Source organism: Acartia tonsa, chromosome 15 (genome assembly GCF_053477335.1).
Source record: "Acartia tonsa isolate MP-2025a chromosome 15, ASM5347733v1, whole genome shotgun sequence".
Lineage (NCBI taxonomy): Eukaryota > Metazoa > Arthropoda > Copepoda > Calanoida > Acartiidae > Acartia > Acartia tonsa.
In genome coordinates this window covers 26,013,100-26,029,153 of record NC_137274.1, presented here as the reverse complement: position 1 = coordinate 26,029,153, position 16,054 = coordinate 26,013,100, and the positions used below count along the sequence as shown (strand labels likewise).

At 30.3% G+C, this 16,054-nt stretch overlaps 1 protein-coding gene and 1 long non-coding RNA gene across 3 annotated transcripts in view; both read left to right on the top strand.

Annotated features, from left to right (window-relative positions):
• LOC145306725 (uncharacterized) overlaps window positions 1–16,054 on the top strand; it is a 194,738-nt gene that overhangs the window by 161,991 nt on the left and 16,693 nt on the right. The window lies entirely within an intron of this gene.
• Window positions 9,490–10,534, top strand: LOC145307482 (uncharacterized). Of its 2 annotated transcripts, none has more exons than XR_013875493.1 (2): window positions 9,490–9,539; window positions 10,271–10,534. It is a non-coding gene; the product is annotated as an uncharacterized LOC145307482 (long non-coding RNA). The 2 variants fall into 2 exon arrangements; XR_013875492.1 differs by lacking the exon at window positions 9,490–9,539 and adding an exon at window positions 10,044–10,098.

The following is a 16,054-nucleotide window of genomic DNA, read 5'->3' as shown; positions in this document are numbered from 1 at the left end:
TGTTTCAGAAAAGGCCTATTCTTTAAGCATTTATGTAAAGACTTTGTACTTAAAAAAAAACATCGAATATCCTGGAGTAATATATATTTTTGTTTAAAGTAAAATGAAAATCATTATTTTCTTTAACTTATTTCTTCCTATTATTGTATAACATCATTAACTACTAAACAAGTTTAGTTAAGAAATTTAGGAAAACTTAACATTATTTGATGCATAAAGCTAGCAATTCAATAAAAAAAATTAGATGATTAAAACATTATTTTTTTCAGGAGGAAAGTGTAACATTGTGTGCTAGTCTTACTTACAACAAGGTAAAAAAATCAAATAAATCATTATGATAATAAGGTTGATTAATCTAGTAATTGCTATGTGTTTACTTGCTTATTATCTAACTATATCATAAATGTATTCCTATTATAATTCTTAACTCTAAATCTATAACTATTTATATGTATATGGCAGAAGATGTTTATCTTTCTATCTCTATTTAACCCTTAATGGTCGGGGGAGGGGGGGGGCGTTGAACGCCCCCCCATCCGGTTTTTTCTATCTCAGTTTCTGTGTGTGAAAGATAAAGAGCCCAAACTACTTGACTTTTTAAGTGTGGGTATGAGACATAACTGAGAGTTGAAATTTTTTGAATATCTCCATCCTGGCGGGCACAGGATGCCAGCAAACCTGGCAGGGTCGTCCAGGTAAAGAACTAAAATATTTTTTTGACGTAAACAAAGCATTTTATCTTACCAAAATACTAAAATATCCTCTAGTAGTACATCCTCATATTAAATACAGGTGTTCAAGTCAATTTTAGGTTTCAGGTATGATCCTGCAGGTACTGATCCTCCAGGTCTCCAGAAATATTTAAAAGGCTCCTGTGGCCGCAATTTTTGACTTAGAGACTTCAAATTTCGAACTTATGATTATCTTACATGTCTACATAATGTATTAAAATTTTATAAAGATCCGCCGCCGTTTTCCCGCCGACCGCCGACTGCAGCGGCTGGCAGCTGCCAAGTACAGCTGCGGCCGCTGAAATTATATTTTGATATTTCAAATATAAAATTTACATAAAGATAAACATTTTCTGCAAAAAAAATTTTATTCTAGCTTTACAAATAAAAATATTACAGCCGTTTGAAAGTAAAAAAGGACCTAAAAACAAAGGTTGTTAAATAAAAGGGTGAAGGAAGCGAAAATTGACCTTGACTTAATTAAGGTCGGAAATTTATCATAACACAGGGGACTTGCACAAAAAATTTTAGCCCTCTAGCTCCAATAGGAACTGAGATAATAGGGGGGGGGGGGCGTTGAACGCCCCCCCCCCCTCCCTCCCCGACTGATTAAGGTGCGGCAAGGGGCCCAACTGTAAGGGGTTAATTTTTTATTTATCTAAACATATCTTTATATCTATTTATCTCAAAATATCTAATCTGAAAATCATAATGAACAGACAAACAACTCTTTCTAATCTCTAGTTTCTCTATATCTATCTATTAATATTTCCAGTTTATCTGTTTATATCTTATATCTGTTATTAATTCCAATATTATTTTGATCAATTAATATAACAATTATTTCAGAACAAAACTGCTTTGGGTAAACAGAATGTTACCTACAAATGCTTTATTATTTTAAAATAATGTGCCTTTTTTATATAGAATTGATTATTGTATGATTCATGATTTTCAAAATAAGAATATTTAGATTTAATTTTTTTTTACTTATAATTTTAATTGGTTTTCTAGCTTAGCTACTTTTAATTTACTTTGTGTGTCAGTTACAAGTCTGAAAGACCTATTTTAACTTGAGTCTTAAAAAGTGCTTTATATGACCTAAAAGGTTTTATGGATATAATCAATCCTTGACTCTTAATATGATTTGATAGATGTTGGCTATTATATTTAAGTGTTGGTATCCTGATGCTGAATTGTCATTTCTATCCTATTATAACTAGGATGACAATATCCATAAAAGCAAAGCTCCTAAGATTAAGGATATTTCTTATGGATATAAACTTTCCAGAACTTAATTAGCAGAATAATAATTTTTAAACCTAAAGAATTGTATTAAATGAGATGAAAAATATAAAATACAGATGTATATACTGTTTAGGGACATTTTTGGGACTTGATCATGGAGATGCTTAGCTTTGAGTATTATACCTTGTTTTTCTATGAATCAATATTCCAAAATCAGATGAATGGTAAAAAGTCATAAAATCTGCATGTATTAAATGGACATTCTTGATGATGATCATATCCTTTATAAATCGTACCTAACTGTAACAGGAATCATCCTGCAAAGTTTAAAGTTGATAAGAACTAACCCTTTGTTGTGGCCGGACTCTAATTATAGAAAAGCTTAGCTTTTAAAAAGTACTAAAGTTTTTTTTTGTGTGTCTATTAAGATCTCAACGACTAAACCAATGGATTACTCAATTTTATAGAAACTTAATAAGGGTGCTGGATAATATACCTTAATGATGTTATATTTTAATATTTAAACATTAATATAGTTTCAGGCTATTTTCTGCCACCTTTCTCTTTCATTCAATAGAGACACCCTTGATGTTTCAAGTGTTAATGGTGATTTTTTATAAGAATCAATAAAGGTACTTAACAAATGTTAGTAGTTCATATTCTATTATTGGAATATATGAATTTAAAAGATATGAAAAATATAAAAATACTCAATGAATGTAATCCTTATAATAAAGTAGGGGATACCGCTAGTCAGTAATAAAGCAAAACTATGATGTTTAGCTGTGTGGCAGCAGATGATCGAGTTTTGGTTATTAATGCCAGATGGGTATCTTTACATGCTGGATGTTACAGGTAAAAATCCTACTGTCAGAAACTGTTACAACTTGTCATCAAGGTTCCTAATAAATGTTTAAACATAATAAGCAGATCATTAATTTATAAATCTAAAAGAAATTATTGAAATAAATTTGTTGCAAAACTTTGTAAATACAGAATACACACTAAAAAGACATAAATTTAGCATTTAGCACGATCTTAATTAGTTATACACACAGACAAACATATAGGTAAATAGAATATACAGTAAGAAGACATAATTTTAGTATTTAGCATGATCTTAAGTTATACACACACACAAACATATATGTAGGTAAATAGAATATACAGTAAGAAGACATTATTTTAGTATTTAGCATGATCTTAAGTTATACACACAGACAGACATATAGGTAAATAGAATATACAGTAAGAAGACATAATTTTAGTATTTAGCATGATCTTAATTAGTTATACACACAGACAAACATATAGGTAAATAGAATATACAGTAAGAAGACATAATTTTAGTATTTAGCATGATCTTAAGTTATACACACAGACAAACATATAGGTAAATAGAATATACAGTAAGAAGACATAATTTTAGTATTTAGCATGATCTTAATTAGTTATACACACAGACAAACATATAGGTAAATAGAATATACAGTAAGAAGACATAATTTTAGTATTTAGCATGATCTTAAGTTATACACACAGACAAACATATAGGTAAATAGAATATACAGTAAGAAGACATAATTTTAGTATTTAGCATGATCTTAAGTTATAAACACAGACAAACATATAGGTAAATAGAATGTTTCATAACACATAATTATCTTGTAAAGATTAAATAATCGGTAGAAAAGTTTATACACTGTTTATTAGTGGGGAGGGTGGAGACATTAGGCTGTTTATCATTATAGTCCCAAAAGCTTTACATAACAATTTCTTATTTGTTGGCTCAACAACTTTGGGGACTTTTATTATAGTTTGATTTATTTGTTCATAAAGTTGAGTGTTCAAATGTTTTAACCACTTATTGTAATCTTAAGAAGGAGTAATTTTATATTGTAAATTAATTTATCAGATATTGTCTTATCCCTTTACATCCCCGTTAGGTTGGTTTGAATTGTAGGCGCTGTCCATTTGGATCTGATAAGAAAATTGGTGATAAATAAGATATAATATAATTGCAAATTAAGAAAATTATCCATTTTGTGGGTTTGAATTAATGGTTGAAAAGTTTAGACAATGCTAGTTTTTACATACAAATCAAATCTCAAAAGTTTTTAATCCAACAAAAGAGAAAAAAATGTTTTTGGGAACCAGTATAATTTACAGTCCAATGTCCCTCCCTCCCTGGCTATCACTCTATAATTGTTTACGTTCATTTTCCCGACAATTTGTTGAGTTTTTGAATCTATGGATGTTGTCATCCTTGCTTACAAAATATTTTACCTTAGTTGATGCTTATTACATTTTCATTCTTCAGCTGCCAATAAAAACTAAAATTTAATCTTTAGAGATTCACAGATTTTTCTCTTTTTATTAAGCGGATTTTTTTTTACATGTTTAATACTTGAAATATCTTCATCAAATTTATTTTTTGGATAAAACAAGGATTACAATATCCATAAAAGCGAAGCTCTGAAATGGTAGGACAAATTAACATTAACACTTGTAGAGTGTCAGAACTGAATAATATCAGAATATAAATGTATAAAGTCGTAGCTAAAATCTAAGTGAATATGTTAAAAACTGCTTAATACAGGATAATATTTTAGGACATACCTACATTTTTAAGACTTCATTATAGAGCTGCGTATTATGGCGTTGTACTTTGTTGTAATATGAATCAGTATTCCAAAAATTAGATCAATCAAATAATTTTATCCTATAAAATTTCCTGTTAAAAAAAGTTAAAAATCGACATGTTTAAAATGGACGTACGGACATTCTGGTAACATTTATAGAGTTGCTATGCTTTCGAAATCCTATAAAACTACTACAGGAATCACCATTCAAAGTCTAAAATTGATAAGACAATAAGAAAAGAGCTAAACGTTACGGACTGACAACTGACGGATAAACCCTAATTAAAGAAAAGCTTCGCTTTTAAAAACAAGAATGATATCATCAACAAAGGTGAAATTAGACAGACAGACGGACAAATTGATTATAATATCAAATATTTACTTTATTCAAAGTCTGAAAAAATTTGATATATCTGTATCAAAATTACTTAAATATGCTTGATACATGCATACTTCTTTAATTAAAATTGAAAGCCAAGCTTATCTATAATTAAGGTTGGTCCGTACGTACATATATCCATCCAAAACAGATATCTCTTATTTAGTTGAGGCATGTTAGCATTGCCCTATCATTATCAAACTTTGATTTCTGGAACATTTAGGTATGATTTAGAAAGCACAGGGACTTTATAATCATTAGCAGAGAGTCTGTTTATAATCATCCTATTCATCTGATTTTTCAAATAATGATGCCTAAGATAACAAGGTACAATATTATAAGCGAAGCATCTCTATAATCAAGTCATAAAAATGTTATTAACCAGAATCTTGTATTGATGCAGTTTTGCAACAAATTTATATACAATTTTGTTTATACCTTTAAAATAATTTTCTGCTTATTAGGTTTTGACATTCTTCAAGCGTTCATGTTCGTTTGTCCTTCCTTCTGATTTTAGAGCTTTGCTTTTATGGATGTTGTCATCTTTATATGATTAAATAAGCATTGAAGCACAAAATTAATTTTAAAGGACAAATGAATGAAGTCGGTTAAATAGTAGATTTTCAATAGTTCTAATGTCTCAAAAAATAAATATTTATACACACATTAAAAATCACGAAACCTTTTCACATATAATATTTATAATTATAAGTAAATCACATATTCTAAATCAATTTGATCAAAATATCACAATGATTGGATAAAGGATCCAAATGTTTCTTATCAAAAGAAGACCTTGAAGATTCGCAATGATTGGTAGCTATAATTGCAACAAAAAAACAAGGATACCAATACCTAGGAAAGGGTCTTCAATACGACCATTAGCAAACCGCATAAAAAACAAGGATGACAACATCCATAAAAGCGAAGCACTGAATCGGTAGGATAAACGGACATTAACACTTGTATAGTGTCTGAACTGTATAATCGGAATATAAATGTATAAGAGTCGAAGCAAAATTGTAAGTAAATTTGTCGAAAAACTGCTTGATACAGGATAACGTTTTTGGACATACTTACATCTTTAGGACTTGATTATAGAGTTGCTTTGCTTAAAATAGTTTTCTTTGTTGTCCCAGGAATCAATATACAAAAAATCAAAAATTTGTTGTTTAAAAAGGAAAAAAATCAACATGTTTAAAATGGACGTACGGACATTCTGGTAAAGATTTTAGAGTTGCTACGCTTTCTAATTCGTACCTAACTACTAGAGGAATCACCATGCAAAGTTTGAAATCGATAGGAAAATTCTAACATGCTTAAATTAATTAATAAGAGCTAACTCTCGGACGGACGTGCGGACGGACCCACCCTAATTTTAGAGAAGCTTCGCTTTTAAAAATCTTGTGTATATTGAGCGGACAATACAGTAATGGTTAGTGAGTTGCTATGCCGCTTTCGAGATAATACCCATTACAGGATTCATCATGACAAGTATTAAATTGATATGACAAGTCTAACATGCATAAATCTAAAAAAAATCTATTAAAGATAGACGACTAACCCTAAATGAAGAAAAGTTAAACGCATTAACTTTTTAAATATTTCTTTGGAAGCAGCTTATAGTGCCTTTAACAAACATTTATACAATACAAATGACCTGTGATAGGCCAGTATAGATTTACATTGTGCAATGGTATAATGTATACTGGCCTGTTATTGGTCATTTGTTTGGATGACGTCATTTTTATAGGCACTAGTTATAATGATATTATTCTGTTTAAGGATATTGGTTAAGGATGTAAAATTTGTTATGTGATAAATTGTGGTTAAGCATGGAAGTGTGGGTAAATGAAATTTTTAAACAAGTGTTTTTATTAGTTTCAAAAAATTCTTTAAAAAATGATAAAATTTGATCAAAATATCTATCACGACAGTTGGGGTAAATTGATTTCTATGGATCTCTTATTTTGAAAAACTTTAAGTAACCAAGGTTATTTAAATCAACATGTTTATGACGAATAATGATTCCTAGAGTTGAATCTGGATAGAGATAGGCGTGATGTAAAGTGTTTAGTAAACTGGAAATAAAAATAAATATACTTTGATGTTCAGGTTTTTAAAAATTTTAATCCAGTTTGGACAATTTTAGGTTCGATTCTTTTTCAGAGACTATGTATCAATATAATATACCATCAATAGATTTATTGGACCACAACAATTTAGAAATGATATAGTTTTTAATTTGTTTATTATTTGAAAAAAACACTAAAAATATGAAAACACATTGAATAAAGTAAAGACATGCAAAGATTTGCCTTTTTGTTTAAATTATTCAACAATTTATCATAATTTGGGCAGCATTTTTCATATCTAATGATAGATGGATTTTATTTTACTTAGATTTGGGAGGATATTTCCATTGAAGAAATTTTTAGCAAAAGCTAATGATTTTAAAATCTATTACTTATTTTCAAAGAGTTATTAATATAAAACAAATATCAAATCAAGCACAGAAGGATATACATATGATGTAAAATATTAAATAGAGTAACAGCACTTAGACCTCTTTGCGGTATTCCAAAACCTAAAACCTAGCGCAGACAGGGAGACCTATATGGTTGTAGATAGGTATACTAAAAACCTGAAGTGGATGGCGATACTTATAAAGTTGTAGATAGGTATACAAAATATCCTAGTGCAGATAGAGTTAACTATATTAGTGTCGATTTGTATACCAAATAACCTTATGTAGATAGGGATACCTATATTGTTATAGGTAGGTATTCCACACAACCTGATGTATTTAGGAATAGTTATATTGTTATAGATAGGTATGCCAAAGTATACTAATTAACCTAGTTTAAATAAGAATACCTTATTGATGTAGATAGGTATGGTAAATAATAGGTGTAAATAGGTATACCTATATTTTTGTAGGTAGGTATGCCAAATAACCTGATATCGATATACCTATCTTGTTATAGATATGCATAACAAATAGCATGTTTTTTTATTGGGTAATGGAGTCAATAGTAAGTTTGTTTAATTATGTAGCATAAAACGCATTTATTGGTATCAACAAACAAAATTGTATACAAATAAAGGAATTTTAAAAATATGGACGCTATTACTCCATTAATGTTATATTACACTGGAGAAATCTCCCAGTCAACTTGTGGCGGACGTTTTCAAGGAGTGTCATTGTATAATTGTAAGGATGAATACATTTTATTTTAAGCTTGATGCCATTTTATTACTAAGTCCAATGATTACTTTTAAGCTAACACGGGACTGCTATATATGTAAAATATTGTTTTACAAAATGTTTTGGCAAGAATGACGGCCAACTTTTACTAATAATATTTTAAACATAAAATAGTATAATATTACACATATTCTATTTTAAGCCCGAGCTCTGGCTATCAAAAGCAAATCGATTTCAGTAGTCATATTTATAAATATTCAATATTATGGCCAGAATGGAGGCCTAAACTAACAATGACACTTTAACCTTACACATATTCAATTTGAGAATATTTACAAATTGATATTTATCAATTACTTTATGAATACTGGCCGTATTATATATGCATTTGTTCATGGTTTAGGGATAATTATCTGGTCTGAGTGTTGACCTACATAAAACGATAACGGTCAGAATGACGACCTACATTTGATATTATATAACGTTATCAGAATGGTGACTTATACTATGCAATAACAGTCAGAATGGCGACCTACATTCGATATTAAATAACTTGATCAAAATGATGATCTATACTAAGCAATAACGGTCAGAGTGACGACCTCCTTTTTTTGTTACACATACATAAAGACCGATTTTGGCCAGAATGAAGACCAAAATAAACAATATAAGTTTAATTAGACTATAGCCTGAATGCTGGGGTTAATAATACGGCTTAGACACATAATAGAATATTGTTTGTTATTGTTTACAGCTGTTGTATAAGAAGGTTGATTAAGATACACATTTTTAATTTTGGCTTGATATTATTATTATAATGCAACCTTCAATTACAGGAGCAGAACTACTCTATAACTTGATGTTCTAATAGCTTTCTGTGCAGGTTATAAAAAGTAGTGCGGCTACTTTATTACTTGGCATTAAAATGTGCTATGTTATAAAAACATGTGCTACGCATAATTAACCAAGGTTTAAGATATCCATTCATGTATATTACTAAATAGTAAATAGCGCAGCTACTCTATAACTCTAGCCATAATCGATATTAGTAACCTTTTCGAATTAGGAAATATTGTTCTAGAAGGATAGCAATCTTAAATGATACAAAAAAACTATTAGAAAACCTTCTCAATGAAAAGTATGATAAGGGGGGGGGGGGAAGTTTTGCCACTTTTGCGTAAACAGTGTGCTGTGGACTAGGTATTGATTTTAGATTATAGGTTATTTAGGATAAAAGTTTACTTTTGGGTATTAGTTCACGAATATTTAATCATTTTTTGAATAGGTCTCCAGGTTCAGGTGCTGCAGGCTGGAAGGTCGTTTCTGGACAGGTAAAAACATTAAATTTTTTTTGTTTGAAGAGTTAGAGAGCAACTTATAAAACAAAATATGCTTCTTTTGGAATGTTATTAACATATCTGCAGAAAAAATTAAATTTGGCCTCGAGGTTCAGGTGCTGCAGGCCTCCAGATACACTCTGGACAGGTAAAATTTAAAAAATTTATTTGAAGAGTTAGAGAGCAACTTATAAAACAAAATATGCTTCTTTTTGAATGTTATTAACATATCCGAGAAAAAATTTAATTCGGCCTCCAGGTTCAGGTGCTGCAGGCCTCCAGGTACACTCTGGACAGGTAAAAATTTTAATTTCTTATTTAAAGAGTTAGAGATACACTTATTAAACCAAATATGCGTGTTTTTGGATGTTATTACCATATTTGAAGGTAAGTTGACAATCGGCCTCCAGGTTCAGGTGCTGCAGGCCTCCAGGTACACTCTGGACAGGCAGTTATAATATTTTTTGATACTTTTTGATTTGGACACCTTACCTAAATCCTGGTGACCACTGGTGACTGCTTGTGGCCGCTGGCAAGGTAAATTCCAATAAAGGTAATATTTGATATTAGAGGAAAGGTTTCTAAATAGAAAATTATTAAAATATAATAATATGACAAAATTCATTAAGTAAGTCTTCTATTTTTGTTCCAGGCAGGCTCTAGGTAGCCTCCAGGAGCCTGCTGGACAGGTTTAAAAAATCAATTTTATAATTTGTTTTATATAGATGAAAGGTTTGAGTTGTGCTCCAGATAGGGTCAAGGTGGCCTCCAGGAGCCAGCTAGATAGATCTGTATTTATTACTTTTTGTTTATGTATGGTTTTCCACACATATGCAAAATATACAGATACTCAGAATGGGGAATGCAATTTCAATAGGATTCAGATTATAAAGTATAGATGCTAGTGAAATAATTTTAAAATTACTACTGAGAGAGGTTAATTTTATCCAGATGTCATCCAGAGCTACAGATTCTCTATCCAGGTTAGTCTCCATCCAGGTTAGAAAAATATAAAGAAATTCTTAGATTGTATATTCAATCCACGTCTAAAGAAAAAGGCAGGAATGCCTGACACTTTCTGGCAAAAATTGTATTTATTTTTATATCTTATATTTGTTAAAAGTTCCTCTGATATTCTAAATGGCCGACTGTTTGTCTGTGCATATGTAAGAAATATTATGGAATAAATGTAAATTTCTTGGCAACTAAGTACTCAAGATAATATGATGATAATTCAAATATGATAATGACATCCAAAAATACGCATATTTGGTTTAATAAGTTTACCTCTAACTCTTTAAATAATTTTTTTAAAATTTTTACCTGTCCAGAATTTACCTGGAGGCCTGCAGCACCTGAACCTGGAGGCCGATTGTCAATTTACCTTCAAATATGGTAATAACATCCAAAAAGATTCATATTTTGTTTTATAAGTGTACCTCTAACTCTTCAAATAAGAAATTTTTATTTCTATCTGTCCAGAGTGTACCTGGAGGCCTGCAGCACCTGAACCTGGAGGCCGATTGTCATTTTTTCTTCAAATATGGTAATAACATCCAAAAAGATGCATATTTGGTTAAATAAGTGTACATCAAACTCTTCAAATAAGAAATTTTAATTTTTACCTGTCTAGAGTGTACCTGGAGGCCTGCAGCACCTGAACCTGGAGGCCGATTGTCATTTTTTCCTCAAATATGGTAATAACATTCAAAAAGATGCATATTTGGTTAAATAAATGTACCTCTAACTCTTCAAATAAATGTTTTTAATTTTTATCTGTCCAGAGTGGACCTGGAGGCCTGCAGCACCTGAACCTGGAGGCCGAATTTAATTTTTTCTGCGGATATGTTAATAACATTCAAAAAGAAGCATTTTTTGTTTTATAAGTTGCTCTCTAACTCTTCAAACAAAAAAATTTTAATTTTTTTACCTGTCCAGAAACAACCTTCCAGCCTGCAGCACCTGAACCTGGAGGCCGATTGTCAATTTACCTTCAAATATGGTAATAACATCCAAAAAGATGCATATTTTGTTTTATAAGTGTACCTCTAACTCTTCAAATAAGAAATTTTAATTTTTACCTGTCCAGAGTGTACCTGGAGGCCTGCAGCACCTGAACCTGGAGGCCGATTGTCATTTTTTCTTCAAATATGGTAATAATATCCAAAAAGATGCATATTTTGTTTTAGAAGTGTACATCTAACTCTTCAAATAAGAAATTTTAATTTTTACCTGTCCAGAGTGTACCTGGAAGCCTGCAGCACCTGAACCTGGAGGCCGATTTTAAATTTTTCTGCAAATATGATGATAACATCCATAAAGATGCATATTTGGTTAAATAAGTGTACCTCTAACTCTTCAAATAAGAAAACTTAATTTTTTACCTGTCCAGAGTGTACCTGGAGGCCTGCAGCACCTGAACCTGGAGGCCGAATTTAATTTTTTCTGCGGATATGTTAATAACATTCAAAAAGAAGCATATTTTGTTTTATAAGTTGCTCTCTAACTCTTCAAACAAAAAAATTTTAATTTTTTTACCTGTTCAGAAACAACCTTCCAGCCTGCAGCACCTGAACCTGGAGACCTATTCAAAAAATGATTAAATATACATGAACTAATACCCAAAAGTAAACTTTTATCCCAAATAACCTATAATCTAAAATCAATACCTAGTCCACAGCACACTGTTTACGCGAAAGTGGCAAAACTTCCCCCCCCCCCTTAGTTGTGAAATTGTTGTATTTCGAAAGGAGTTTATTCTTTAATTTAAAAAACAGTTACACTATAATTTAGTCAATCGACCCTTAGAAATGAAAATCTTCTCAATGAAAAGTATGATAATTAGTTGGAAATATTGTATTTCGAAAGAAGTTTATTCTTGTGTCATTTTTGTTGTGAAATAAATGCATCAACAAAATCGCAACTCTATTTTCTAACGGCAGTTAGGGTTTACCTTTTGTGAAAGTTAAGATAAATGGCAAATGCGCGCGCACAAATGTTTGTGCAGAGTGAACTCTTTAATTTAGTCACAGGCATTTTGTATACCTTGTGTCAAAGTTTTTGTATGGTAAGTGTAACTTATGGTTACTCTATGACTATTTTTTACGACATTTTTTGTATGAAAAAGAAAAATAGAAACGCATTAAAATGCTATAAAATATTTCACCAAATTTTACTTTTATATAGAACTTTAAGATTACTTAGAAGCGATACTCTTATTCAAGGAAACTATTAATTTATAATACCTTTCTGGCTACTTAGTTATCCGCTGTTTTAAAGGCTTTCCCTAAAGCTTGCGAGTTAAACATAAACATTATATAAAGCATTTTTGTCTGTAGCTTAAGATTTCAACAACTATTGAACTGGTTGAGTTCTCCACAATATGGAAGCTTCACATAAGTATCGAGGTGGAATGAACTAATTATTTTTAGTCTTGTAGGATGGTTTTTTAGGCTATTATTATGATTGAGAATTACAAAAATGTTTTATTAAATTTATCTGGACATCAATTATTATTATCTATTTGGTAGATATTGTTTTACCTGTTAGTGGTATTATTTACTATTTAATTTTACTGTTTTGAAAGAAAGATATGTAAAAACTGACTACTAACCTGGGGTTAATAATATAAACTGTGCCTAGGCAAAACGAGTTGTAAGCCATCTACTTTTTAGTCTATTATTATGATTTCCCTTGAATACCAATCTCCTTGGTGTTTATTTGCAGTATGGCCTTGTTAAATACTATTATGTTTATGCGGTCGCGATGGAACATTTGGAGAGTTGTATTTTTTACTAACGGGTTGTGAGGTGTTAATAAAATAAAACACAAAAATTAATGCATCATAACCTAATAAGGATTGTATGGTATGGTTGAAGGGAACAATTGTTAATGTAATTCTTTAAAATGATTGGTAAGAAGAAATTTTATAGCCTTGTCTAAAAATAGTTATAAACACAGATTCCATAGTTTTATTGTTTTTGGAAAACCTCCTTTTTATAAAAAGGTTAGCCTTGAGCTATAGCTAGACCATAATCTTATGTATATGCCTTATCCGGGTAACGACCTTTTAGAACTAAGATACAAAAACAGTCAACAAACACGCAAAAAATTTTTTTTTATCCATCTCTACTAAATTTGGTTCAGTAAAGCTTTTACATATTTCATCAATTTGTTTAAAAAGCAAGGTTTTGGGTAAGTTTGATGTTCTAAACCAAATTACCTTTTATTAAGATTTAAACTATTGGTGGAAATGCTTAGACACTGTTGGTTGGCAGGAAGAAAGGGGACATTTAGCTGTTTATTACCAGGGACTAAATAGGCTAAGACAATGGTCGATACATTGATGTGTATCTCCAATATATAAACCAAAAATTACCCCTTCTGTAGATTTCAATTAGTGGTTAAAACGTTTGGACATTCATCTTAATTAACCAACTTATCAAAATTTAACAAAAGTCCCCAAAGTTGTTAAGCCAAGGAATAATACAACTTTGGGGACTAGTGCAATAAACACCCCATTGTCCCCTTCCTTCCTGGTTTATTACACTAATTCCCAAAGCTTTAAATAACGCTTTCTTATTCATTGGCTCAACAACTTTGGGGAATTTTATTATATTTTGATTGGTTGTTTCATAAAGTTGAGTGTCCAAATGATTTAACCACAAATTGTAATCTAAAGAAAGAGAAATTTTGTATATAATAATTGGGGTTGTACAATAATTTACCAGCTATTGTCTTATCCCTTTACATCCCTGTTTGGTTGGTTTTACTTTTAATTGTAAGCGCTGTCCATTTAGATCTTATAAGAAAATTGGCGATAAAATAAGATTACTATGATGGTGAATTAACAAAATTATCATTTCTGTGGGTTTTAAAATTAATGGTTGAAAAGTTTAGACAATAATAGTTTGCAAAACAAATTGAGTACCAAAAGTTCTTCAGTCAACAAAAGTGTCAACATTATTTGAGACCAGTATAATTTACAGTCCAATGTCTCCTCCCCTCAGTTCGTTTCCAATACCTTTGATCATATTTGTTGAACTTTGATTTAATGAATGTTGTCATCCTTGTTTATAAAATATTTTACCTTAGTTGATGCTTAATACATTTTCATTTTTCAGATGCCAATAAAAACTAAAATTTAATTTTTAAAGTTCACGGATTTTTCACTTTTTATTTAACGGTTTTTATTACATGTTTAATACTTGAAATATCTTCATCAAATTTAATGTTTAGATAAAACAAGGATTACAACATCCATAAAAGCGAAGCTCTGAAATAGTAGGACAAACGAACATTAACACTTGCAGAGTGTCAGAACTGAATAATATCAGAATATAAATGGATAAAGTCGTAACTAAATTTTAAGTATATTTGTTGAAAAACTGCTTAAATACAGGATAATGTTTTAGGACATACTTAAATTTTTAGGACTTCATTATAGAGCTGTGTATTATAACGTTGTACTTTGTTGTCATAGGAATGAGTATTCCAAAAATTAGATCAATCAAATAATTTTATCACATAAAATTTGCTGTTAAAAAAATTAAAAATCAACGTTTAAAATGAACATACAGACATTCTGGTAACAATTATAGAGTTTCTTTGCTCCCTGTATCATACCTTACTACTGCAGGAATCACCATGCAAACTTTGAAATCAATAAGACAATTCTAACATGCCTAAATTAACGAAAAAAGGTATCGGTTACGTACGGACGGACAGACATACAGACGGACGTTAAAAAAAAGTTATTATAAAACTTTGGGGACTAGTGTAATAAACAGCCCATTGAGCTCTCTGAGTACTACCCCATAAAAAAACGGGAAATTAATCATTCATGTAAATGAGTATCAACCTATATTATTTAGTGGCAATTTTGTTGTATTTGTTTATTAAAATCTCGTAAATGTTTTAAAAATCCAAGGAAGGTTTTAGGCTTTTTGTGGGTATAAAGTTTCACCTCCCCCCAACTCTTGTAAAAAAAAGTTTGTTTTGGCTTTTAGATTTTTTTAGTTCTTATTTCTCTGGGGAAAAGACTTTATTGTCCTTGTAAAATGAATGTTTGTGTTATTTTTAAAAGCGAAGCTTTTCAATAATTAGGGTTGGTCCGTCTGTTCGGAATGGATAGCATTTTTCGTTAATTTAGGCTTGTTAGAATCGTCCTATCGATTTCAAACTTTTCATGGTGATTCCTTAGTTATTATTTCTCTGCTTGTCCTTATAATATGATGTGTTATTTTTAAAATCGAAGCCTTTCTTATAATTAGTGTTGTTCTGTACTTCTGGAACGGATAACTTTTTTCGTTAATTTAGAATTGTTAGAATTTTTATATAGATTTTAAACTTTTCATGATGATTCCTGTAGTAGTTAGGTATGATTTTAGATAATCATTGCCAGAATGTCCGTATGTCCATTTTAAATATGACAATTTTTCAATTTAAAAAAAAACTAGTTTTTTATATGATATAATTATCTGATTGATCTGATTTTTGGAATACTTATT